The 24,103-nt window shown below is 48.9% G+C and overlaps 1 long non-coding RNA gene across 2 annotated transcripts in view; it reads right to left on the reverse strand.

Annotated features, from left to right (window-relative positions):
• The window catches only part of LOC121829496 (uncharacterized), a 234,256-nt gene extending 222,036 nt beyond the window's left edge, over nt 1-12,220 (reverse strand). For both annotated transcript variants that reach the window (XR_006072381.2, XR_013042373.1), the window contains exon 1: nt 12,067-12,220. This is a non-coding gene — a long non-coding RNA (uncharacterized LOC121829496). The remainder of the gene's footprint in view (nt 1-12,066) is intronic.
• Between the last annotated feature and the right edge of the window lie 11,883 nt (nt 12,221-24,103).

A 24,103-nucleotide genomic window follows, 5' to 3' on the forward strand; every position in this document is an offset into this window, starting at 1 on the left:
GCCAAGGCCAAGCCTGAGAGTTTGAGTCCCCGATGGTCTTGGAGTGCGGAGCTTTGCTCCGCCTTCGTTCTACCCACAAAGCAACCAGGGAGCCCAGGTCTACACACCAGGAGAGGCGTTTTGGGTTACTTTCGGCTTTGTTTGCTTTAAAATCTAGCTACAGTTTTGTTTCATCCTAAGCTCAGAGAAGCCTCTGACCTACACTGTGTACGATCCTTCTCTAAGTTCCTGTTTGTTGTTTGTCTATTCAATATTTTTTAAAAGAGAGACTGAAACCGTGGGGACAGGGTTACCCTGAGCTGGTGGTGGTTTAAAAAAAAAGATTTGTTAACTATCATGAGAGGTCACTGGCTGCCTGTGATCCGGGGTTGCTGCCTTCGAGGGTCTTTGCCCCGGGAGAGCTTGGTTATGAAGTTGCCGAAGGGACATCCTGCGCCAGTCCTTGACAAGGTCCAGGTTGCATGGGTCTCATTCCTAGCCGTGGTGAGAGCAGTTCTGTTTCGTGAACAAAGTGGGTAGCCTACCAGATCTCTGCATTAAGATGTTTTGTTTTTATTAAGCAGAGTTTTGGTTTTTAAGGAGAGTCGGGCCAGCTCTAAACACTGCAGAAGTTGCCTCCGATACCTCCTCATTCCCCTCATTCCTCATAGAATCTCTCCTGCTTGTTTCAGAAGACCGCTGGGCCGGCTTACGGCTTCAGAACCCTATGCAAATTTCCTCTGGAACTCGGTGTCTTCCCTAGCTAGGAGATGACACAGTCCAGGAGCGGTCAGAAAGCTCCCTTTTCTGCTCTCCGCATTTCTTCATTCTGCTTGCTCATTTTCTCTCTCAAGCACTCACTCAGGACTCCAGAAAGTCCCTTCAAATTCAGGGCGCAAAAATCCTTCTTTCAAAGCCTAGTTGGATGCCTCCATCCTTCCCAGCGGGGGGCGAAGGGGGCTGGGAGCCTCATAGGTGGCCCTCCTCAGCACTACACACCTCCCCGATTTCTTAGCGTCTCTATTCAAGTGTTTTACTGATATTTGCGAGCCTCTCTCAATCCCTCTCCTGAGGATTTGATGACCTGAGTACGGGTAGCAGTAACTCCCACAGATATCCGACCTCTACCTTCAAATTTTGCAGAACAGGAAGTTCTGTGGCTCTAATGGGCAACTTGCGTGCCGTTGGTGGGCACTGGATGTGGATTGCGGGCGAAGAACCGAGTTCCCTTCTGCTTAGCACACACGGCCTGATCAGCTTGTCAGTTACCCCGAATAGTTTAGCCTCTGCACCCCAACCCTAGAGTGTCTGCCTTGGCCCGGACAAGATTCAAATCTTAAAAGTGAATCTAGGAACCCGATCGATCGAGCAATCCTCCACTTTTCCTTTTGTGCCCACCTATGAAACATTTACAATATTAATGGCTTGAGTCTGTAGTTTAAAAAGCAAGAGACCTTTATTATCCGGGTATTCCCTTACATACTTCTCAACAATTAATATATGCACTGTAGGGGCAAACTCAGAAATCTCACATCTAATAGTCTTGATTTGGGGGTTGAGAAGATAATTCTAATTCAAACCATTTCCAAAAAATACCCGCTTGTTCCCCCCACCCCCCAGAGAGCCAGACAAAGTTCAAACAGTCAAAGCAATGTTGAATCAGTTCCTTTTTCTGCCCCTAAAGTTTGTACAATCATATATGATTCTTTTTTCCCTCTGGTTCTCATTTTTTGCTTCTTTGCTTTTGTTTTTGTTCCCAAGGCAATGTCTCTCTGCTCCCTAGACTGTCTAAGTTTCAGAGTTTCTTACATTATTCTGTTTTCACATAAGTCATCTCATCAGATTCTTTTATAGTTTTCCCTCTGGTGGACCAATCACAGGGACAATTGATTTATCTGAACCAGGAAGAGCTGATAGCTTGGGGAGAGGTGGTAAAATTCAAGTGAGCATTTACTCCCTGAAAAAAAAAAAATGAGACAGCTAGACCCATCTTTTAGGGATTGAAGGTGTGTGTGTGTGTGTGTGTGTGTGTGTGTGTGTGTGTGTGTGTGTATACCTGTGTTTAAGTGGAGAAATCATCCCAGTATAGGGAAAGGAGAAGCAAGCCTGAGCATTTAGGAGCTAGTCATTAATTATGAAAACCAAAGTTCCTGTGAGCTTCCTTTGCTTGCTAGAAATGAACCATCAGTTCTCTCTCTCTCTCTCTCTCTCTCTCTCTCTCTCTCTCTCTCTCTCTCTCTCTCTCTCCCTCTCTCTCTCATTGGAAATAAGAGCCTAAATTCTTTTTACTAAAAGGAAGTTCTGAGACCAGGATGCAGTTTTGTCTTTCTTTTCTGACAACTCTGTCATCCACAGGATCACAGTCATGTCAGGATATCTATCTGTCTAGAAAAAAAAAGAGAGAGAGAGAGAGAGTGGGGGAGAGGGGGGAAGGGAGGGGGAGAACGCTAGTGAGAGAAACCCTACAGCCATGGCCATCTTTGCATCAAAATTTTCCAGACCTCTATTTTTGATTGTGATCCCACTGATCTGAGTTTGAAATGCGAGCGCAGCGAAGCCCCTAAGCCTCCAATCCTGTGAAATTTTCAAAAGATCTCTAGAAGCAATCTCAGGCTGCCTGACCCCTGACAGGCACGGATCTCTTTATTCCTCCGGCTGCCAGCACTTCATTTGTTGGAATATCTTTCAGATTTGCACCTCCAGATGACAAACCTGAGTGTTTATTATGTGAACATGAATCGGAAATCTCCAAGCCCGCACAAAAGCACCATCTTAAACATAATATTTAATTTCTCAGCCTAAGTGCCAGCCTCTTTATTTGCTTTTCATTAGCTTAAATATTTTTCCAGGTCTCCCCATGTGTCACTTTGATATTTAGATGATTCTCTTTTTTTTAATCATCATTTTCCCCTTAAAAAAAAAAATTCTTCTGTCTCCAGTGCCTGCCTTACTCATACCACATCATAGTGCTGCGGTCAGCCAGGACACACAGCCTGACTTCTAGCCCTGGGAAGGGAGCTACATCTCCAAACACGGTGGGGGCCACCTCCACATCAGGAAAAAAAAAAAAAAAAAAAAAAAAAGCAAGCTTGTTTTTTAACCAACAGTCAGTGCTGGCTGTGGACCTCCATTTCATTCCACTTTATTTTCTTCGTGGCCTTTTTAGATTCCTTTTATTATTATTTAAAATAAAACCTCAGGTGGCTTGAGAAGTGCTGGGAAAAATCTTCCTCGTTCCAAGCATGCCCAGCTTGGTGCCAATGCCTCCCTGAGTGTGTTGAGTTTAAAATTTCTGTCCAAATCTGTGACTCCTGCCCTGGGCATTCATTCCTGCCCTGCTATTCTTTGGGGCTAGAGGGCACTGGAGGGGAAAGAAGATGGGCATATTTCCTGAGATAGAACGGCTGTATTTAAATGCCCTCTGCCAAATAAATATTCCACCCACAAGGCATTGAGGTAGAGACACTGGCCACCTTTGTCCTAGTCTCAGCCTCTGACAGGAGTTTTAGAGACCAACAGGTCACCGTGGTGAATGAGTTGAGGAGGCGATGGAGGTGAAACTGCACTGGTACAGATGCTAGGGATGAATCGCCAATGTGAAGCTGCCCCAGGTCCAGAGAAGGTGGGCTCACACCCCTTCTACGTGTTTGGATGCTGTGTTGCTATGATTAACTTATTAAACCCCCTCGTAATTATTTTAATTTGACTGGAAAAAAATACTTTGGGCAGAGACAGGACGTGTTTGTATTTATCTCCCCCCACACCACACACACCCATAAAACCTGTGTTAAAACAAATGTTACTTTCCTCTCTCTGTACATAGGCCCTCCCTTTTTGAAATAGACCAGAGGAACTGCCATTAGATCGAATGGCAAGTCTTTATGGAAAGTGTTTTGCATAATTACATACCAAAGCCAGAACAGTCACCTCCACATTTTATGGGTCACAAACCATCAACAATTGCCACATTATTGTCCACGAAACCTTAGTCCCTTCATTGATGGAGCGGACGCCACTGCCTAATCTAGAACGGGAGAGGATGGGGATTTCTTCTAATAAGAACCCAAGAAGATTGTGTCCTCAGTGACGCCGTGTTTACATATAGTTATAAAGTTCAGAGAAGTGATGGGGGAGGAAAGGAAATCAAACTAGGCCTGATTGAGTACGTGCATCCGTCTAATAGAGATAGTGCATCCCAAGAAGAGGCTGACTACCTCTTCCCTTTCAGTTTCGACCCTTTTTCTACCTTTGTGATGCTGTAATTAAGATATTCTTATTTAGACAGACGGCTTCTCTGGTAACTGAATAATATTAGCCCCTTTGATGTCAAACTTTTGACAGTTATCACACCAGCACTGGGCAATTTAGCACAAATGCCCTCCTTAAAAAAAGAAAGAAAAGAAAAGAAAAAGATAGAAACCCCCCACCGTCTTTGAAGAAATCTAATAAGTGTGATCCTTATCACCAAATTATTTAAATCGCCACCGACAGGCCGCCCAGCTATGAATTACATTCGGTTATATATAATAAAGCTGAATTTGGGTTTTAGTTCATTTATGGGGTACTGGGGTGGAAGACTCCTAACTACATCTCCCCTCATCTGAATCCCTAAGTAGTTGCTCAGAGCAGGAGAGAGCTCCCAAGATTCAGCGAGTCAGGGTAGAGAAGCGGCAGGGATCTAAGCTGGTGGGGGCAGAGCCCAGAGCCCTTTCCCCAGCTCTGGGGAGTGGGGCAGGACCAGGCACCCAGTCTCGTGATGAAATGTCGTTGTTGCTTTCCTAGCTTGGTCGCCAAATTTGAGATTTGCCAGATGGCGGGATTATCTTCGCGTCTGTTATAGTGTGTGTGTGTGTGTGTGTGTGTGTGTGTGTGTGTACGTGTACGTACACGGGTGCGGGGTAGAGACTAGAGAGTGAAGACAGGGAAGTCCAGAGACTGCTCTGGCTCCTTTAAAATGCTCGCCTGTTCTCCCTTAACCGGCTCTGAGCCCTGCCACTGGCTGGACCCTCACCCGAGCCTTTGGCAGCTCCGAGTGGCCTCGGCCTCGCCGCAGGCACAAACACCACCAACGCCAACCGGATCCTTCGGACTCCCTGCCCGAGTCTCGGGACCTGAAGCCCAGTGCCCAGATGCAAAGAGCAACGCATTAGGGGGTGGGGTATGAACGAGCCTCCTGGAAAGAAGAGTGGATGGGTAGCGGAGCTGTTAGGATGGGTAGCAAAGAGGGCGGGTTGGGAGGGGTGGGACTGGGACGTTTGACACCTGGAAGGCATTGTCCTTGCCAGAGACACCTGTCAATCTCCGCTCAGGGGTCCTGGGGCCGGGGGCGGGGAGGCTGCCTTTCTCCTTGGTGATGTCATCTCGGAGTCTCTTCCCTGAGGAGGGTGGGAATGGCTCCGAGGGGCGCAGAGCCCAGAGGTCTGAGCGAAGCGTAGGGGAGGAAAAGAGAAAATAAACAGAAGTAGCTCTCGCGGCTGGCAATTTACATGGAAATCAATAATCCAACTTTAATGTTATTTTTAATCTTGCCTGACCGTCTCGCCTTTTCACTGGGGGAGGAGGGATAGGGTTACAGCAGCCCAACCTTCAACCCACACAGTCGCTGGGGAAGTCTTGTTATCTGGAATCCCGACGTAAACGACCCTTCCCCCAGATCCAGCCCCCCTCTTTTTCTGCCGGTTGTTCCAAACGCAGCCTTCAGGCTTGAGAAGGAAACACTTGGGGATGAGTTTTGAAAGTCTTCCGATACTGCACAGGGTGAAGGGGGAGTTAATTAACGCCAGGCTTGCTCAGCGAGTGGGAGAGGGGGCCTCGGCGTGGGTGGGCGGGCCAGGTCGAACCCAGAGGTGCGCGCTGCGCGGGAGGCGCGGGATCTGGAGGCCCGGGCCAGCAGGCCTTTGCTAGCAGGAGGTGATCGGAGATGGCTCGGGCAGGGGACGCTGAGATGCCCCCAAGGAGTCTCCCGGTTAATCCTGGGGAATTCTGATCTCCCACCTACTGAGCCCCCACTCCCAACCCACCGTGTGCTACAGAACTCTCATTCTTTTCGGCCGGAGCTAATTAGCAGCCTGCCAGCGGCCTGATTTATGGAAACGCTCGGGCGGGCGGAGACGCACCGCTAGCGGAGCTCTGGCTGCCTCCGGGCGGAGCGGAGGAGGAGTCTCCACCGACCTCCTCCGACGAATTTCCCTCCTCCCTGCCGGGGAAAAAATGGAAGTTGCAGTTTCGCTGCTTCGACCTGCCTGGTCCGGGATCCTCCCCTCGCACTGGCTACCTTAGCTTAGGGCACAGGGATGGCTAGGCTCCTGGGAAGAAGACGCGGACTGTGGCCCAGCAACAGCCCCTTGTAAGCGTTAGGGTCGCTAGGTTCCAGCTTCAACTGCCCAGAAGGGTGGGCTAAAAGCAGATAGAGCCGGAGCCCTCCGAGCCTGGGTTGAGCCTCGGTCCGATATCCCCAGTGAGGGGACATCAGATCTGAAGACTCGGGAGTCGCTTGCAGGAAGATCAAATCAGATCTCCAGGCAGGAAAGGGATATTGGTGCCCGCAGAGGGACAGACCCAAAAGCTCCGGTGTCTGTCTGGATCCTCTGAAAGGTGTGATACTTTCCACTTTCTAGCTGTTTAAGTGTCGTCCTCCAATGAGATCCTCTCTTCGGTCCAAGCGAGTGTCCAGAGAAAGGCCATTACTAGAACCACTTAGGCAGGCGTTTACCCGAAGGTACAGCTCAGTCTTCCAGGGATGTTGCGGGCGACCCAGGAGAAAGGGGGCACGTAGTTCTCCCCCTTCTCCGTGGACCCCAGTAATGAGGGTGGAAAGGAAAGTGATGGCGAAGGACAGAGAGGAATCTAAGCATAGACCTGTTGCTGGCACTCAGGCAGCCCTTCTGTTCTTTCTCCAAGATGAACCGGAGAGAATGTGTGTGCCCCCGAAGCGTTTGGAGGGGAAAAAGACAAGCAGACCCTGAGGCCGAAGCTGGGGCAGCCTCTCTGGCTCAGGGCGGAACTAGAAACCGGGGCAGCACAGGTGGGAAGCACGGATCGGGGATAGGGTAGAAGTCCGTGGCGGGAAGAAAGCCTCCATCCCTTAAGTTCCTTTCTCTCTCAACCCAGCACCCCAGGCCTTGCTGTGGCTGATATGGAAGTTGTGGGGGACTGATGTCTCCAAGAGCTCACGTAAACTTTAAGTTGAAACACCACATCATTTTGGCTTTTTTAGAAGTCATAATCGGGAACTTTCACCGATCCCCTCAAACCTGCAGACACCTGTCATCTCCTACCTGTATGCCCTTACCGCCCCCCCCCCTTTTCTTGTGAAGATCAGCCAGTGTCAAAGAGAACACTATGTCCCTCCTGAGGTCGAGAAAATTGAGTTTTACACACACACACACACACACACACACACACACACACACACGCACGCACTTACAGAGAGATAGAGATAATAAATGATAGATAGATAGATAGATAGATAGATAGATAGATAGATAGATAGACAGATAGATAGGAAAGAGATATAGAGAGAGCAGAAAAACAAAACAAAACAAAAAAACAAATAAAAAGAAAAACAAACAAAAACCCACAACCACCATTTCTAAAGGCAGTCTTCCAAACCATGACAGACAGTGGAGCTGGATGGGAGCTCTCCGTTATAATGTGACATTCTGTCCCTTGAGTGTTGGCCTCTCTGAATTACCCACTGTCCTAAGGCCTGTCATCTGCCAGGCCTGGACACATTACAGCCCAATAGACCACTGGTATGCACATACAAGTGGGGACACAAGCTGACCAACACGTCCCCCTTTGGATCTTTGTGGTGCTTGGACACACACACACACACACACACACACACACACACACTCCATTGCCATTCTCCAGACGAAAGCCTCACTGATCCGGGTTGCTGACAGGCCAATTTGCGGCACAGCAAATGCTGGGGGTTAGGTACCCAAATAACATTCCCCATTTGTCTTTTTCAAAGTTGATTTATAGCAATCGACAGGTTAAAGGCTCATCTGACTTCATTATTTTTAAAAGCTGTCCATTTCACAACTGTCACCTTTCATCACTTAGCACAAATAAATACTTGAAGAAATGAATTGGAAGAGACTTTCAGATCATGTTTATAATTCTTGGTCGTCCGTTAACATTCCTAATGACCTGACCCTCCGAGTTTCTGTAGACTTCTAAACTCGGTTTAAAAATCCCACCATTCCTACTTTAAAACTTCAAGGAAACTGGGTGAGATGGGGGCTAGAAGAAGCTTGCAACCGGGTAAGGAGAAAGTTTCCTGGCAGCCCTGAAGGCTACCTACAGTATGGAAGGGCAAGGAAGAAGGGGTGCCTCAGGAGTCAGGGGACCCAGTAGAACCAGAGCTGAAAAGAGGGCCTCAGACCAAGAGGACAGATTCTGCATGCGTTTTGGTCCTCCAAGCCCTGCAGCAAAACCACGGTGACACTCCCTTAATATAGAAATGCTGCTCCAAGAGAATACCGCCATTATTATTTCTATCATAGTTTCCAAGGGGGTCTAGGTGAGTAAGGAACATTTCCTCTCCCTTTAACTTGGAGCTTATGAGCCTGAGCCCCGGGAAATGCAAGAGCGACGCGGAAACAAAAAGGCGTGGATTGAAATCCATGCAATAAATCGAAATCGTTTCTTCAATTTTGCTGCCATTTATTTGGTGTTCAGACCCTCTCTCTCTCTCTCTCTCTCTCTCTCTCTCTCTCTCTCTCTCTCTCTCTCTCTCTCGTCACCAATGAGGGTGCAAAAAATAACGAAAGAAGGGAGGGAAAGAAAATGTACAAAAACAAAACACACACACACACACACACACACACAGAGAGAGAGAGAGAGAGAGAGAGAGAGAGAGAGAGAGAGAGAGAGAGAGGAAGAAAATGGCAATAAATAGAAAAAGGAAAACCGGAGGGGGGACAGCTAGTTTGGGAGACAAAATGGGGTACATCAGATCCCCCTTTCTTCTTCATATTCCTCTCCTCCTCTACCTTCCTCTTTCTTCTTCTTTTGATGGATGGGGTGTGGTGGGTGGGGGAATGGGAGTGTGAGACTGAGGCCAAAGACGTAGCTAAAGCAGGGTGGAAAGGAGTGAGTTTTAGGCCACCAGCAGCAATTGGGGAGGATGACTCTCTGAGGTCCCTCTGCAGCATCTCGGATCTGCTCGACTCCCACCAAGAGTTGGAACTTTGCAGATTCCAGGAAAGACTCAACACAGAGCACGCCCCGGCCTTGGAGAGGTTACCCACCCTGTTGCCACCACCTTGCCCCGAGTAGTGACCTTGGGTCTTCTCTTATCCTTTAGGCCACTAGGCCTAGGAGGGTCTGAGCACCCTTGGACTCTGCATCAAAGGTTTAGGAACTCGGCGTTTACTTCGCTCGGGACTGTGGGCTTTCCAGAGTGAACGCTCGGCTGCGGAAGCCCGGGCGCTGTGCAGTGCCCTGGAGCGCCACCTCGCTTCGGAAACTGGAATCACGCGGCCAAGCCTTTCACTCTCCGGCAGCCTAACTTGATTTTCACCCGTTCTTTTTTTTTTTCCTTTATTAACATCTCTAAAGCAGCCGCAACGCTTAGGCCTCCTTCCCCACTGCCGCCCCCCACCCCAATCATCTGTGACCCACATAGCTCAAAGTAACTGCACAATGGAAGAAAAACACAGAAGCATAATTTCACTAAACAAGGGTAGTCACCTAAGCTGTAAAGCTGCTTTCAGAGAAAAGATAAAATGAATGAGACATGTTGTCAGGAGGCCACCAGTTCGGGCTGCGGTGTGTTTAGAGTTGTTCAGCTGTGGCCAATGCAAATGTCTCCCATGAAGCGGGTGCCTATGAAGTTATAAACTCCCAATTATGATTTCCCCAGAAATCCATTCATTCTGACCCGTGGGGTATCAGAGAGGCTTTGCCAGGCCAGTGACTGCCCCATTGGAGCCTGGTTCCTCTCCATTTTCCGCCTTACAAAAAAAAAAAAAAAAAAAAAAAAAGTCACCAAATGCAGTCCTCAGCATCCCCACCTTTCAACCAACGAAGTAGCAACTGCCAGAAATTATGAATCACACAACATTCTTTTCTTCCAACGTGCAACTGGCTGTTTGTCTCCTTTTCAACCAACTGGTCATTTGGGGTGTTTATCCACCCTTAAATATATCCACTGGGCTAGACTATAAAATATATAGAAAATCAACTCACTGATATGCTATGGTGAGTCTTTGTTTCGTTTTCTTTTCATCCCAGAGCCAAGTGTGATAAGAAACAATGTACTTTTCCACTTTGAACATAGTTTTGAATGTGGAGAGTCTTGCTTATGGCCCAGTGAAGAGCTGTGTGGTTCATTTGTTTTGAAAAGGACATGGAACTTCCACCTAACATAGTTTTTACTTATTGGTTCAACCCCTCTCTAAGTTCTCTCTCTCTCTCTCTCTCTCTCTCTCTCTCTCTCTCTCTCTCTCTCTCTCTCTCTCTCTCTGAATGTGTGTGTGTTTAGAGTGTTCAACAGATTAGATGGGTAAAATAATGACTATTCTGGGGACAGTGGGTGGAGGAAGAGTATGAAGAAGGAGGAGGTGCTGACATCTAAGCCCCTGTATTTTTTTTCTCTGAGCAAATCAAACTTAGAGAGCCTCTTATGAAACTTTGCACTTCTAGGAGTTGATAGGGTGGTCCCTGGGCAGCCAGGCAGGAGATGGAGTGAGGGAGTGCTCTGCCTCCCTGCTCCACATGGCAGATTAGAAGGCTCTCAGGGCTCCTGCTCAGAAATTATAGGGCTGCGCCAGGAAAATAGCCAGTTTAGTTTTCTGGCCGGCTTGTCCCTTTTCCAAGAGGTTAAAACAGGTTCCTGAGAGACCATACTAGAGAGGGGTCTCAGATTCCTAGCAAGACTTAAGGAGCATCCCTCAAGGGCAAGGGGCCAGCTGCAGAGGGGTGGCCATGTTCTTGGGAGTTCCAGGCTTTGAGGTGAGAATGCTAACTTGTGGGGAAGATGGCTGCTGACAGATTCTGGGAGCTATGTGGCAATTCCAGAGAGGGCCCTAGCATCCCCTGAGGGGTGGCAATGAGGAGCAAAGACACAACCAGAAGGAAGTCACGGAGAAGAAGGCACTCCAATTTGGAGGGGGTTCTAAATTGGAAACTTTCACTTTTCTCTCCTGTCCTCTCCATTTCTTTCTCTTCCATCCCCCCTTCATATTTTCTGAGACACCACACACACACACATACACACACACACACACACACACACACACACACACACACACACACAGAGAGAGAGAGAGAGAGAGAGAGAGAGAGAGAGAGAGGGGGGGTGCACATAAAGCCTGAGGATGAAAAAATTATTTTCTTGCTATTACCCTTCTTACCGCAAGATGCGGTACAAGAGTTAGTGTTACAACTAGGCCACAATGTCTCACCAACGACGCAAAACATGCAGCCAGAGGGTGTTGCTAATGACTCCTGGATTAGAGTGAGCCTGCGACTGGGAGGAGGTGAGGGGCGGGGGGGGGGGGGGGGAGAGAGAACTACACAGGAAAGGGACATTTTTCATTAAAGAACTGGGTGGGGGCGAATCAGGTCTAATAATCTCATCAGTATTGCAGATTTCAAGGTTCTCTCTGTTTAAACGTGTGAGCTAGAGAGAATACAGTATCCTTTTAAGCACCACTTTTTTGCCATATTAATAACAGTTATGTTTACAGTTACGTGAAGAGCTCTCCTTTGGGAAGGATCAAACATTAGAAATCGCTTAATACTAGATTCAAGGCTACTCCAATACTCGGGCCTTTTGAAGGCTGTGGGGGCCTGGTCATCGTTAACCCAGGGGTCTATGCAACGCAGGGCGGCCAAGGAAACTCAAGGCTCGCTCCCCTACCAGGGCACACAAATGAACAAACGGTTGTGATGAAGTGGTGGGAACCAGGATGACCCATCCAGGCTATGGAGCAGCCCGCAGGTGCAGCAGCCAGCGGTTGCCTGCTTAGCCTGCGCTAGATCTTGGCGAAATGTCCCACCGGCCTCAGAAATCCCCTATGCCCTCCCTTGGGGCCAGCTATTTAGGGGTGCATGAGATTTCGAGGTTCCTACCGTGGCCCAGGCTGGTCCCACCGCCCTGCAGTCTGCTTCTGCACCCCGGGACACACGAGGAGGGCATCCCCTGGGCTGCGGCCCTTTGAACCAGGGAGCCCTTGGCTCCCGGACGGAGGCGCGGAGCTCGCCGGAGGCCCGGCAGCGGAGCGGAGTGTGGGTGGCGGGTGGGGTTGAAGGGGAGTGGGGGAGGCGGGAGGGGACAGAGGGGCGGAGGCAGGAGCGGGGCGTTAAGCCTGGAAGCTTGGCTGTTTACCCAAATGATTTTCTTTTCAGGCCGGAGACGCCAATGAGACAAGATCAAACTGCCCTCCAAGCAGTGCGTGTGGGGCGGTGGGAGTGTGTGTGTGTGTCCCCTTTGCAAGAGGGGCTTTGTGAATGGGGGCTCCAGCACTCTGGCTTGGAGGAATGAGAGGCGACCCGGGCACCAGCGCCTCCTCCCGGGAGCTGGGAAAAGCCTGGTGTGTAGCATGCCTCATTGCAGGGAAGGGCAGCCTAGGCGCGCGGTAGGTAGTCCAAAGAGACTGAGCAAAGAGAACTACAGCCGGCACGCTCTAGAGAGCTAAGGCCTAAGGCCGAAGTCCTTAAAGATCTGTACAGGAGACTCGTGGTCATGTGAGAGTATAGGGCATAATACAAATCCCATCCTTCTTCCAACCCGTTGATTTTCGATCCATCTAAAGCCTACAGCCAGCTCCGTGGGCCACTGGTTTCTTCCTGACTGTCTCCAGATCTATTGCCTGAAAATTAGGGCAAGGTTTTAGCGATTAAGTTACAACGCAGGCCGTGCCGTGCATGACCAGCCCTAAGCCTGGGTTCTTTGCACCACAAAATGGTTAAAGATCAATAGGGCAAAGATTGACTGTATCAACCAAATTTGTGATTTTTAAAAGAACCTAGACCCAAGAATATCCGTTAACTGGGCAAAAAGTAAGAAAGAGGGAAGAGGGGAGGAGCGTGTGAACCGGGTTAAGCTTGAGCCATAGCTCAGATGGTGACTGTCCTCCTGGATGTGGCTCCTGCAGCTGCCCCAGGAGCCACATGGGCTGAAATGTCGCTTGAAATAATAATGGCATTATATACGTGACAGTAAAAAGAATGGTAAGATAGAGTTGTATTTGTTGAGGTCGAACTAGAATTAAAATCTGGTAACATAGACGCTGTGCCTAAGTTTCCTGTTTCCCATAGTTCATTCTCCAGTAGGGCCCACTGCAAGCTTACCTAAGGGACAGGCAAGAAAGCAAGTTCGTCCCAATGTTTCTAAGGTCTCAGGCTCTATTATTCCTGATGACCATCCTCCTCTCTCACGGTCTTTGCTACTGGTCCTTTGGATGATGGAGGCTAGACTACTGGAAGCTAGGTTCTGGTTCTTCTTACGCAGGAACTCTACAAGAGTAGCATTTCCCTTCCACCCCACCCCCACTCTCTTTTGAACAGACATCCCATTGCCCCATTCCCCAAAAGTTCTTATTTAACTAAAACACTCCTTCCCTGGGGCTGACCCAAGGAGGGCATGCTAGGGACCTGGTGAGGCCTTGCTTCAGGTTCCTGGGCTCTCCACTGTGGTGGCCCAGGTCTGCACCCACATCCTGTGAAAGAGTCTAAATGCCTCCACCTTCCTTCCAAAATGTCTCAGTTGGAGTTTGTGAGTCTAGGACTGAAGGACCAGGGGCAGCTGATGCCTCCTCTTCCCCCAAGACAGATTAAAGACAGGCCTGAAGACCTCCCTGAATGGTGGTCGGTCTGTAACGAATGCATGTGAGTGGAGGTTGCTTACAAAGGAATGTAGATGTGCTTAATTTGGGAATGAAGGACAGCTACCTTTATTGAGAGAGTATGCGGCCATCACTGCCCTTATCCAGGGTAGTTTCTAGATGTGACAACAAATGGTCCTGGCAAAAAAAAAAAAAAAAAAAAAAAAAAAAAGCCTTGAAGCAAGGCAGCCAGATAGGATACATGACTGGAGGGGGGGGGGGGTCAAGGTTCCTGTGCCTGACATACTGCCCAACACAGGGTAGCAGGGTGCTGTGAGGCTTCGAAGGAGATCCAGACCCAAGGGATGTCCATCTGTAATCCCAATTCCTTGCTGACAATTGTGGCTCCTGTGGTTCCAGGCAGAGGTGTATCCTTGTTTCTTCTTCTTCGTGCTGGAATCCTGAGAGGGGAGACTGGTGAGGGCTGCACGGTGTCCATGTGTGGGCAGGTGGCAACTGCTAGTCACCCAAAGGCCAGGTCCACATTCTGGGCTGCCCCAAGCTAGGTGAGCTTACCGTGAGTGTTCAGGGGACCCTTGACTGAGCACCAGGGAGAGAGCATGACCCTCCAGAGAGGGGCCTCCAGTGTTCACCTCTTGGTCCGTGCCCAAGCAAGGGCCCAGAGACAAGGGGCTAGGACAAGACACAAGGCACTGTCCAGGCTGCCCCTTGCCACACACAGGTCTTTACAGGCCCCACCCCGTTGGGCTTCTCTAGCCTCCAGCTACAGAAGCACACAAGAGAGAGTTTTATGCTCCTCTCCCATCCCCCTAAAGCCGAGGGCCGAGACTAGCTGGTAACCCGGGGCTGGTGGCATGCCCCCTGAGTGTGAGGCTGGAAAACACCAGGCGCTGCGCTGTCTGGAGACAAAAGACCTGAGCTGGCTGGCTCCAGCAGGCCCAGACACTGCGTCTTTCGCACCCGCCTCCACCTTTGCGGAGGCAGCAGGAGCAGGTGGAAGCAGGGGCGCTAAGGAGCACAGAACTTTTATTGATTCCCTAAATTGAACACCTCCGAGTCCGCGGGCAAAGGCAGGGCCAGGCATCTGTTTCAGAAAAATAAAATCTGCCCCCGGCACCCAGCCACCCGTCCTCCTATAAAGGGCTGCTGGTTTTCCCCCTACATATCTCATAGCAAATCACCTGGCAGCTAGGAAATGTTCGCCCCCGATATCGACCTGCAGGCGTTACTTCTTTCCCTAAAAACGGTTCTTGTCTTCTCTTCCTCTACTAGCCCCCAGGGAGAATTCACTGGCTTTAGCATTAAGGAGCAGGGGAAAAATCTTTACATTCTCTCTAGGTGTAAGATGCTGTAAGAAGCCGGGCGTGGTGGCGCACGCCTTTAATCCCAGCACTCGGGAGGCAGAGCCAGGCGGATCTCTGTGAGTTCGAGGCCAGCCTGGGCTACCAAGTGAGCTCCAGGAAAGGCGCAAAGCTACACAGAGAAACCCTGTCTCGAAAAAACCAAAAAAAAAAAAAAAAAAAAAAAAAAAAAAGATGCTGTAAGAATTGGGCAAGGCTGCTGGCTTTCCACACCTCTCTCTCTCCCTGCTGCACCTGGAAAGCCAGCTCTGAGAAGAAGAAATAGTCTTTTCCTGCAGTCTGTCATTCTGCTACCACAAATAACCCGGTGTGAGAAATACCCTAGGCTTGAGAATATTGATAGATGATAGTAGCGATATTCGCAATCGATCCTTTAATAGGCAGACGTCATAAATCATGTTCAATGCCCCGACAGAACGCTACTTCACTTAATAATATAATTAAGATTAAAACTCCAGAGGTATTGAAGCAGCAGCTATTGATGTCTGGAAAAAAAATGCATTCTGGATACTACAGCGGGATGCAATAGGATTTGGGGGAAATATAGCCTCTTTCCAAAAGATGGAGTCTTACCAGTGTTCCATCCGTGAGCTCCTGTGGCCTTGATTACCAACCCCCCCACCCCCAATCTCTCTTTCTTCACCAGCCATACCGACTAAGGGTAGGTCTGAAAGAGTCAGTTCACTTTCTAGACTTCAATATGGAATTTAAAGAATTCTCATGAGATCTAAAAAAAAAATTTTTTGTTTCTTTCAATACACTTAAATCCCTCAATAAAGTTTTCCAACTTGCACATAGAGGACAGCGTATGTGTGTACACCAGGCAGCTCCAGCCTTGCACCCTAGCCTGTGCCCTTTGCAGACTGTTCCACAGTCAAAACCATGGGCCTCAGGATAGATAGCAAGGTCCTGAAAAGTATCATGAAGTGGCAGGCTCCTGTCCCAGGGTGAGAGTCTGCCATCTGCATCATGGGTGCAGCTGATTGATAAGTGCAGCTTGAAATGATTCTAAAGAGTGGAATATTAATCAGATCCATCAGAGCTGACAAATGAGAAATATCTGATAGTTAGTAGCAATTTACAACTTTGTTATTAGTTAAGAATCACCTGCCTTGTAAGAGTAATTAATAACACAGAGATGAGCCATTTGGAAATCCCCCTGCTATTCTTCTCATTTCCCTCTGTCTCTTAAGGAAGGAAAGAGAAAGGGAACAAAATGAGTGATCAGCAAAAACAGGAAAAAACGCTGCCTTTGTGGGCAGAACGAAACTGGAAAATATAAAAGAAAGAGGGGGGGAGGAGATTAACCCCATGGGAAGCTATCAGGAAATAAAGAAAATACCTAGGGAGGGCTAATAAACGGGAAAATAAATTCTGTAACCATACACCATGAGCTGGCTAAAGGTTGAGTTTCAAATGGCCCAGAAATGCCATCGAAATGGACAGTACTGCTTCAGTATAACTCCACAGCCCAATTCAGGCCCGGATTCCAGGCAGAGCTCAGTGCATTGTCTGTGTTGTTGTCGTCCTTAACAATGTATTTCTTTACAGCCCAGGAGCAGACATGTGCAGGCTCTTTCCCAAATTCCATCCCTGGAGACCCAAACAGGCTTTTCATGTGTCTAGTATCAGCTCTTTTTAGGTCCTAGACAATCCTCCCGACCTCAACACACACACACACTCATTTTACATTGATTATTGGATGGTTTCAGCCCCACCAAAACCACATTCCAAAATAAAGACTTGTTGAAAAACTATAAATCTTTTCAGCGCTGTAGTTTGGGAAACCATTTCAATCAACAGACTGGTTGTAAAAAAAAAAAAAAAAAGAAAAGAAATCCCCAGTTTTCTGCACACAGAAGGAGGAACTATTATTTTGTTGAATATTTTTTTTATTTGTTAGATGGGGTAATTTTTCAAATTCAGGTTCTTTGTTTTGTTTTGTTTGTTTGTTTGTTTGTTTAGAGGAGAGGAAAGAAAAATAATTTCAACTTTGGAAAACTTTGTCCTGTCATGATTATAAGCTCTGGTTTTGCCTCACTAAGTCCAGGCTGGGTCAACAAAAGGGAGTTAGAAATTGAGATTTATTGGCCTCTAAATGAAAAGATTCATTTGATATAAGAGGTTAACTCTGAGTTCCTTCGCTGTGACTAGCTTCAGCAAATGGCTCAGTGGAGTCAGCTTCAAAGCAGTTCAGAGACGCTTTCTAAAGACACACACACACACACACACACACACACACACACACACACACACACACAGAGGAGATGCATAAGCACACTCATTCAGTTCAACCAGATTCATCTATCTCTTCCTTTGTCATGTCCACTGTCCCTGTAAACCTCCAGCTTCTCTCCAGGTAGCTAGGATCATCTCCACCCCACTGCTTTGTATCTTTTGCTTTTCCTAGAAATTATTGAAAGAATAAAGGGAGGTGGGAAAAGTAGAAGAGGGGAAAATGAACTAATTCAGATAAACCAGAAGATGTTTGAAAATAATGTGCATGGAGAAGAAAGATGGGACCATGAAGGGGAGGCTCCAGGATAAAAATAGGCAAATTGGTTGGTAACCGATGAAATGGGTTTTCAGGAAATGCAGTTGACTTGGGGGGAGGGGGAGGGAGAAAAGGAGAGAGAGAACGAGAGAATATGAATATGAATCTATCAGTAATACTAAGCTTAGAGAAAACAGCAAACAGCAGCCTGAATCGGAGCAGACTATGGAGATGCTAATGAGAGGAAATTAACCTTCGGGTTGGGTCCCTGACATGGGCCCTCCACTGAATGTCTGACCCAGAAGCTGCCAGCAGCTTCTCTCTGCACCAGGGAAATGAGATAATCACTCTGAAACCCACCAGCCTTGGTACAAACCAGCTCCGAGCTACTGATATGGACAGCAGAGAGCAACTAGCAGCTCCTTGCAAAGAAAAGGAAAACTGCTACCAGTCCCGCAGTCAGGAGCAGAGAGCAAACCTGTCTGTGTTCCAGCTCCAGAGCCTATCTAGGATGGAAGGGGCTGAAAAGCCAAGGTAATGAGAGATCACTTGGTCCTTTTTGCTCTAGTTTACCACAGAAGAACCCAGAGACCTGGGCCTCAGTGAGGACATATAAAAGACGAGTGGATCCTATGTCTAGGGACACTGCCACTGGGCCAGAGAATTTCTTTCTGGACAGAAGGAATGTAATGGGTCCAGGGCCGTGTTGGTAAAGAGAGCCGACGAAGAAAAAAGACACAGAGACAAACTGAAATTCAAAGAGAAATTCTTAAAAGTGGTTCCCCGTTTCTTACACACACACACACACACACACACACACACACACACACACACACACACACACACACACGGAGACGAGGTTATGAGACAAATAAGCCAACAACTAAACACATTTCTACTTCTTTAATAGGCTAAGAGGGGTTGGAATCCTGGGCCTCTGACTATCTTCACCTCCCTGTTCATGCTCTCCCTTTCTCCCTCCCTGTCTCCCTCCCTCCATTTCTCCCTCCCCCTTTTTCTGCATCGTCACCATAACCCAGAAGTTCCTGACCGGCTAAGCCAGGGACAACTCCTGATTGGAGGCAAGGAGGTCGCGTTTCCAAGTAGAGACATCAGCAAACCGCGATCTTAGTGACAGTGACAGCGCAAAATTGTGTTTAATGTTGGAAGGGGGAAAGGGGAAATATAAAATTAGCACAGAGAAAATGTTTCCCAGACCTTCTAGCAATTAGGAAGTCTGCTGGAGGGGGGAGCTGTGGCCTGCCAGGCTAATGCCCTAGGTCTAAGCAAAGGCCCCACCTTCCATGGAATCTTCCCTCCCTAGGAAGAAAAGGAACACTTCTGAAGGCCATTAAGGACACTCTACTCTGCCCAGTCACTTCACTTGGTTTTGAACCTTTTTGGAGAGGAAGGGATGTTCTAGACATCTCATCCTGGAGGAGGTAACAGTTCAGTCATTGGCTGGCTTGTCTTGAAGCCAAGGGGCTTTTTAATTAGTGGCGAGCTGGTGAAGGGGGCAGGGGTGTTTGAGCCTCGGGGAGCAATAGGGGAGAAGATGCTAAGAGGAAGGCAATTTAATACATATATATAAATATATATGTACACACACACACACACACACACACACACACACACACACACACACACCAGCACCTTTCTTTTCAGAACTTGCTATCCGTCTGCCTCTGCAGCCACCTACGGGGCCATGGAAACCCCATAACCTCCCCTCTTTGTCCTTTGGGCTGGACAGGCATACCTCTATCCTCATGAACAGGACCAAGGGCAAAGAGACTACCCACAGCCTAAGGGACTGCCCCCGAGGCAGCCGGGGAGACGGAAGCGGAGGCACTCTGACAGAAGCAGGAGTTTCTGCTCAGTGTAGGTGATTACTCATGAACTGTTTTGAGAAAAGAAAAAGGGAGAGAACAAGGAAGAACTAAGAGAGACCCTCCCTTTGCCTTGGTTGTCAAGAATAAATTCTGCCTTTGTAAGGAAACCAGTGTACTATGGTGGATCTTACACAATTTTCCTTCTTGGTGTCAGGCTAAGGGGTGAGGGGTGGGGGAGAAAGTAATGAATGGAAAAATTCATTTGCAAATAGTACAAATTAACAGGTGAATTTATTAAGAAGAACCTAAAACAGGCAGGTGAAATCAGGAGACAAGAACCTGCTGTGCAGACGGGCACACGGGGGTGGGGTGGTCTCCTGAGTGTTGCAGGAGAATTCAGAGGAAAAACTGGGGGGGGGGGGCGGACAGAGTAACTGCCATTCCTTATCCAGTACCAGCTCCTTCTTTTATATATAAAGGAGGGGGCAGCTAGCCCGGGAGGTTGTAGTTTTAGATTTGTATTTTAGCAACAAGTATCAAAAGATCTAAACTAATTGATTGCCGAGTTCCTTGGCCCTCCTCCAAACAGCAATATAGATTTAATTGTATGTTGCTTAAAACTCCATTTCTTGAACAGTGTAAAACATGTAATAAAAGCCACAAGCCGTATCGAAGATTCCCCCCCCCCTCCGCAAAAGCATAAATACTCAACTGACACTTGGGAAAAAAACTTAGCTAATTCTCCTAATGGGTTAAAAAGGGGGGGAGGGATCCGAATGGGGTAACTACATAATAAAATTTAAACTGTTAATCCATTTTAACTCATTCAAAATAACCTGCGGTTGTGGGTGGTATTTTACTCCAGAGGGGTCATGGTGAGGAGACCCCACACCACACACCTGACTTGTTTAGATGCATTCCATCTAAACCGCATCGCACTTAAAGAAAGAAGTTCTGCTCTTTCGAACAGGGCAGGCACAGATCTCAAAGTTGCTTCCTAACTACCCGGCCAAGAGCCGCCCGTAGCCACTCAGCCGGCCTCCCTCTCCTCCGGCCTCAGTCAGTCTCGGAGCAGCGACTGGGCTGCAAGACGCGGCCGGCCCGGAGCTCCTAAACGGTGCGCGGCGCGGCGACATCCTTCATCTGCCCTCCCGGGCTGCCCCTGTCCGCCCCATTGTCCTCTGTTATTCGCGACCTGGAGTGGCTGTTCCAGTCTAAAGTCAACCCAGGTGCCCCCTCGGGCAGCTACATCATGAAGAAGGGAAAAGCCCCGGCGCCACGCCTGCGATTTGGTCCAGGATCAAGCGCTGCAGCCAAGTTCCTGGCCGCCATCAAGCAGGAGGCTCCGCGCGTCGCGGCCGTGCCCTGACGCGGCCACGAGGGCCGGCTGCAGGCGGAGAGCTGTAAAAATCCACGTGAGCTGCCCCTCCTCCTGCTGCCCGCAGCGGCCCCTGACACTGCAGCATTGAAGCCGGTCCGGAGGTCCCCAAGGTCTCCGAGTGTGACAGTACTCAGCATAGCGGGTAGATGGCACAATTTTCTAACATTTAGAGAGAGGAACCCACGCTGGGAGCAATAAGTCCATTTAAAAGCCCTTTATTTAAGAGGAACAAAGATAACTGACAAGCGAAGTACAGAGACATCTCAATGAAATTTCCAAAGAAGAAAGAGAAAGCAGAGGCCAAAGCAAATGCGAACTGGGCTGGATGGAACAGGCCAGCACCTTCCTCCGCCTCAGAAAGAAAGTAAAAAGAGAAAAAGACGAGAGAGAGAGAGAGAGAGAGAGAGAGAGAGAGAGAGAGAGAGAGAGAGAGAGAGAGAGAGAGAGCAGCCCATGGGGCTATGGGTGTTAAGGATCACAACCCAAACCGAATTCTGAAAATTCATAGTCCAGAAAACTTTAAAATGACCAGGTGGGCAAGACAGGGCCAGGTGGGAGAGAAACCGGGTCATTTTGGGGGAAGAACGCTGGAAGTTTTGCCCCACTCTTGAAGGCCACCACTGGCTGGTCTTGGCGGGATCAGGGGGTCCGAGGTGAGGTAGGTGTATGGGGCCTGAAGATCAGAATCATCTGAGACTGTGCCTCTATCGAGTGGCGCCCATCGTGTCCAGCCAGGATCCCAGGCCTTTAAAATCTGATCAAAGCCAGGACATCTAAGCTCCACAATTGGAGATTCAGGAACAATTGCGATGTCTACAAACCCCAAAAGGATGCTGGCCACCTATAGATGCCTCAGGGCAAAGCCAGGACACGTCATCCTGCCTGTGGAATCGCTCCCTCCCACTTCCCACCTGCGAATCTGTAAGCCAGGTACCCCCATAGTCTCTAAGAGAGAAAGATCGAAGGCCTTTGACAGAGGAGGAGGGGGGAGACACCAGAAGATGGATGAGACGACCCCCACTTCTGGTCCTCCCGGTCGGTCGGTCGGGAGTTGGCCCGGACGACCCTGACCTGCCTGCCTAGCTTGTGAAGGGGCACAGCGGCGAACGCCTGCAGGGGTCAAATGATTGTATTTGGGTGGGTGCTCGCCGACATATTTGCTGAGTAAACCTCCCTCGCTGTGCTGAAGGCGAATCCCCGTTGATAAATCCATCATTACCGTTTGGATTCAGGGAGGCAGGCGCGCCACTAAATTCATCTTACATTTGTAGCGCTTTAATAGACATTTATTAAATGCTTTTAGAGAGAGGCATGGGGCGCCTGATTACATCCTAGTTATAGACAGAACATAAAGACCCACGTTAACACCCATTTGCAGGAAGGAAGGAAGAGGTGGGGAGGGGGTGGTAAGGCAGAGGGATGAAGCGTGGAGAGATGGGGAGGGCGGGGGGGCCATCGAGCCTGGGCGTTATTAACAAGGCTTGCCTGGTGAGGCTAGGCGCAAGGCGAGAGCCACGGGAAGTCTCAGGCTGTGGAGAGAAGCATCCACTCCTCTACCAGCTCGGGGTTTCTCTTCCCTTGCCCCCATCAATTCCTGCGTGGGGGTCTCCTATCCTCTCCGCCAGAGCATAAGGGATGCTTGGGATATCTCCGCCCCTCTCTTCACTTTATTTCAGGTCTCTCCAGCTAAATTAGGAAGAAATAGAAGGGGTATTCTGAACTTCAGAGTCCCAAGAACCCCTTGAGGGCATCCTCTGCCTCACACCTCCTAACAAGATAACTACAGAGCTAGGCCAGGCCTTTAGCAATATAAGCAGATGTTTCTGCCACCTAGCAGGGTATCCCCCGCTGGCTTAGAGGGCTCTTTGGCCTGGCAAGTGATGCAGCAGGATTTCTCCTCTGCCCAGTACCAGAAAGGACTCCGATGACCCCTTTGAGCATAGGACTATCTCTTAACTGGGAACTTGTCCTGAGCTAGCTCACACACACACACACCCATACACACACACACTGAGAGCTGAGCCTGAAGGGGTGCCTAGGCCATTAAAGGGCCTAACACTATCCAGAGAGCCCCAAAGGCCTCGCCCTAATGGCTCAGTGCCTCTACTTGGACATCCTTGCGATGGCTCTCAGCTTGTCCTTACTCCCTGGGGACGCAGCCACCGACCCCATCCCGGATAGCAGCGAACCGATCTCTCGGCCCTCCCTGGCTCCTGGTAAGGAGCACTTCCGCTATCTCAAAGTTGCCATAAGAAAATAAATACAAGTGACATTGTACTGGGCCAAAGCTCATTAGTTCGTTGTCCAGGCCTAATAAAGGAACAGAGGCGCAAATTATAGAGTTCAGCTTCAACACACGCTCTGTCACCCGAGATCAGCGTACCGCGAGCCTGATTCCAATTGCTCCGAACTTGCTGTGCAGTTCGCCCCCCACCCCCTCCTCAGGAGCAGGAGGTTGGGTGGAAAAATATAGTTCCAAAGGGAGTAATGATCAAGCTTTTCCTCTCGGAAGCCTGCGCCACCTCATTTCCCATCAGTAATCCCAATAAAATTAACGTCGTGGCTGCAATTGAAAAGAGGAGAACCCGCGACACTCCTGAAATAACACATTCTTCCCAGCAAAAGGTAAAAAGCAAAACGGCCCTTTGTTCGGCTAATTAAGGAAGGCCCAACTCCGAAAGCACATGTGTTTGCCTAACTAATCACAAGCATGTTTCTTTCAAGGAATGTCATTTTCAGGGGCTACTGGGGTGGGGGCGGGAGAGAGGGACACTACCCCCATAAGCCCTTTCTGCCTGGGGGTCTCTCACCCTGGCCTAAGATCTAGAGGTAGAATCCAAGCAGCTCATCTCTCACACCTTTCTTCTCATCTGCCCAACTCCAGAGGCCCAGGAGTAAAGGACCTCCGCTACCCCAAGGCCAGACCAGCGAGCCACCAAGCAAGGGGGGAAAAGTTTTAATGACACTTATGCCATATTAAATGAGGCAGTTTTACAATTCACGTTGAATAGGACGCTAACTTATTACAAGTGTGTTATCAGAAGGACGATAAGATTTATAACTCCAAGAGTCAGCTTTGCGCATTAATGACAATGGATGCTGGGGAGGAAATCTGTTCTGGATTAGAGGGGCAGGGAGTCCCTTCCCGGTTTCCAAGTCTTGACGGATACATCCAAGAGGACCCACACCAGCCTGGCCCTTTGTGTCTCCAAAGGAAAGATTCTCCCTTTCCTGTTTCGCCAGGAAACGGGGGCTGC

This window comes from Peromyscus maniculatus, chromosome 1 (genome assembly GCF_049852395.1).
Source record: "Peromyscus maniculatus bairdii isolate BWxNUB_F1_BW_parent chromosome 1, HU_Pman_BW_mat_3.1, whole genome shotgun sequence".
NCBI lineage: Eukaryota > Metazoa > Chordata > Mammalia > Rodentia > Cricetidae > Peromyscus > Peromyscus maniculatus.